Consider the following 3855-nt stretch of genomic DNA (forward strand, 5'->3'; position numbering starts at 1 on the left):
TTTGAGAAGGAGTCTCGCTCTGTCACCCAGGCTGGAGTGCAGTGGCCAGATCTCAGCTCACTGCAAGCTCCGCCTCCCGGGTTTACGCCATTCGCCTGCCTCAGCCTCCCGAGTAGCTGGGACTACAGGCGCCCGCCACCTCGCCCGGCTAGTTTTTTGTATTTTAGTAGAGACGGGGTTTCACCGTGTTAGCCAGGATGGTCTCGATCTCCTGACCTCGTGATCTGCCCGCCTCCGCCTCCCAAAGTGCTGGGATTACAGGCTTGAGCCACCGCGCCCGGCCGAGCTGCAGACTTTCGAAAGCAATCTCAGGTCACAAAACGTGATTTCCGTTTTTGTCTGTTAGAGATGTGGGGGTGGGGAGAGGCAGAGCCCATGAATAGTATGAGAAGTCTTCTACTTACGTTCCAACCTGCCTAGTCTCACACACACACGTGTACACACACATTCATACACACATAGAGATGCACAAATACACTCATGCATGCATATGTATACACACATAAGCACAAGTACACACATGCATATACCTCAGCACACATACTCATGCACAATTTTTGAACTTTTTGCAGTCTGAGGCTCTCAGAAGGCTGTCATTCTATGGTACCTAAATGATACCGCTGTGGCATAGGGCAGGAAGACCCTTTGACTACATTTGACCAATTGCTCTCTTCCTGAGTGTAACCTCATTTCCTTCCACACCTTAATGGCAGCTGCTACCTCAGTTTACCAGTTGCTGAAAATGTGTTAACAGCTGCTATCCAGCATGCTAATATTTCTTGGTAGTGGAAGTTATCACCAGTGTATGTAATCAAATGGAAAATAGGATAATTTCTATATGCCCATATTAGCAAACTTATGAAGGAAGAGGTAGGCCCTCTCCTGGACTGGTAGCCTGATTCAGGAATGGGTTGGATGGCAAGAGGGAGAACTGAGGTGTCAGCAGACTTTAAGATGGGATGGAGAGAACCATGCCCAAGTGCCACAGGGTAGCTTATCTGCACAGGGATAATTGGGAATGCACTGCGATACTTCCCACTAATTTGACATTTTTCTAGCTTCCAAGAATGACCATATATATATGGTTATATATATATATATCTCATATATATCAGAGTGAACTCAATCCACTCCATAATCAATTGAACTACATGGGTGTCTACTAAAATGAACTTCAGTTCATCAGAACCGAAATGTCATTCAGCAGCTTGTCTTCTGTCTCCTTAAGAAATGGAACCCCCACATCCCCACACCACTATATATATATAGTAGTCAATCATTTGTGGTCATTTTACGGAACTCTTAACTAGTAAGGTTCTCTTTTGTAATGCTTTAACAAGTTTTGCCAGAAAGAGTTGTTGCCTATGCAGCACTTTGTACATTTTACTATTACACTTTTGTTGTTCTTTTTTGCAACTTCTTTTTTCCCCCACTATGCTATGAACTCTTCAAGGGCAGAGACTAAATGTTACTCATCATTGTATCCTTAGTACCTAACATAGTAAGTTATAGTAATGGCTCATAGATACTAGATTAATTCCACATATTAGTCATTATATTCCACTGTGCTTTTATAACTGTAATTAATAGTATTCTTTAAAGAATTTTTAAACTGTTACACGTGGGTAACTGTTTAACAAGGGTTCCATATACTATATTTTCCTTGGATCTCCATTTAAAGCAAGGACTCTTCAATCAGTTAAAACTGAAAAATAGTAAAACTTCACAAATTACACAGAATACTGAGGTCTGTAATTTACTTCTTTTATTATTACTATTTTCTTTGAGACATAGTCTTACTCTGTCCCCCAGATTGCATTGCAGTGGCACAATTATAGCTTACTGCAGCCTTGACCTGTTGGGCTCAAGTGATCCTCCCACCTCAGCCTCCAGAGTAGCTGGAACGACAGGCACACACCACCACACCTGGCTAATTTTTGTATTTTTTGTAGAGACAGGGTTTTGCCACATTGTCCAGGCTGGTCTCAAACTCCTGAGCTCAGGTGATCTGCCCACCTCATCCTCTCAAAGTGCTGAGGTTACAGGTGTGAGCCACCGTGCCCAGCCTTTTTTTTTTTTTTTTTTTTTAAGAGACAGAGTCTTGCTCTGTCTGTCACCCAGGCTGGCGCACAGTGGTGCAATCATAGCTCATTGCAACTTCAAACTCCTGGGCTCAAGCAATCCTGCTGACTCACCCTCCCAAGTAGCTGGGATCACAGGTGCACACCACCACACCTAGCTAATTTTTTAAATTCTGTAGAGACAGGGTCTACATTGCCCACCTGGCCTCAACCCATCCTTCAGCCTCGGCCTCCCAAAGTGCTGGGATTTTAGGGTGAGCCAGAGCACCCAGTTAAGGTGTGTAATTTATAACCCCCTGTCACCTCCAGACAAAACAAAATAAAGGAAAATAAAGGAAAAGAGGAGGCACTTTCCCTTTCATTGAGAAAGAGACTGAAAAAAAAATTGTATTTCAGGGGATAGTGGGGTAAAAATCATTCAGTAGCTTGTCGTCTGTCTCCTTAAGAAACAGAACTCAATCCACTCCATAATCAATTGAAGTACATGGTTGTCTACTAAAATGAACTTCAGTTCATCAGAACCGAAATGTCCAGCATCACTTACATGGAACTTGTTAGCCTACCTTTAGACCTTTAGATCTCTCTTCATATAATAATAATTTTAAGAATAAGCTCTACCAGTGCTTACTATTTATTGTTGAGAAGCCTCAGGGCTTAGAGAATATAGTTCTCCAGGACCACTTCAAGGCAAAATACTGAAATGGGCAAGGCTTGTTTTCAGCATCAATGTTCCCTTTTTACCACTGACCAAGAAGCCTGTGCCCTTTGGCTTGGTAGCCAGCCATGATCTCCAGCTCAGCCCTATTTCAGAACCGGGCAGAGGAATAGCCTCTCAGCTTGGTCACAATAACAATTAGTGACAAAAGTTCAACTTATTGAAGGCTTATTGTATACCAAACTCATTACATGTATTAAAGACATGTGAGATAGCTGCTAAACACGGAGTATCCCTCTCTACATTTACCTTTGAGGAGACAGGCATACCGAGATTGAGTAATTCATTCAAGATATCACAAGTAGCATCGTGGTAGAGTAAGGATCAGAAGCCAGGCAATGTGGCTTGTCAGCCCACGTTTTAACCTCTCATCTTACATAATACTTCTTCTCCATATAAGAGGAAAGAGATGTGGGTTTTCTAGTTAGGAGACCTGACATAATGAATATTGGTATACATTCTGGCTCCACCGCTTACTAGCTATAAACTGATACAAATTGCTACTAAAAAATTACAGTAGGAATCCCCAGATCTTCCCTCTTCACCACTGAAGTGGTGAGATGTTAGATCTGGATGTGGACTTAGGAGCTCAAAGTAGGTCACTGAAATCTGTTCACAGACAGATCACACTCAGGATTTCAGCTACTGTTCTCCCTATTCTTCAGTCTCCTTCCATCCCAATCACTACCACATAGACCTATTAGGGACTTTAAATGACCCAATGTCTATAAAACACCTGTAGTGTCTGCCATGTAATAGGTAGTCAGTAAAGGCCATTCTTCTTTCCCATCAAACATTACTGCTCTATGAAAACTTTCTTCTAGGTCAAAAATCAATTGGCCCAGTAGCCAGGTGGTGATTGCTTACTCACACAGAGTTAACCACTTCTTCAGTGTTGGTCAGCAGTGATTTTCAAAGGGTATAGATAGAAGTTCCAAAAAGAAACCAAGATAGTACGGCATAAATCTCCCACTCCCTCATCCATATTTTAGCCCAAACAACTCATTTCTTTTATATGCAGGAGTTTAGCCAATTGGCCACAGTTTCAGACTGTCAGGG

The sequence above is a fragment of the Rhinopithecus bieti genome, unplaced genomic scaffold, assembly GCF_001698545.2.
Source record: "Rhinopithecus bieti isolate Rb0 unplaced genomic scaffold, ASM169854v2 scaffold_17829, whole genome shotgun sequence".
Taxonomy (NCBI): domain Eukaryota; kingdom Metazoa; phylum Chordata; class Mammalia; order Primates; family Cercopithecidae; genus Rhinopithecus; species Rhinopithecus bieti.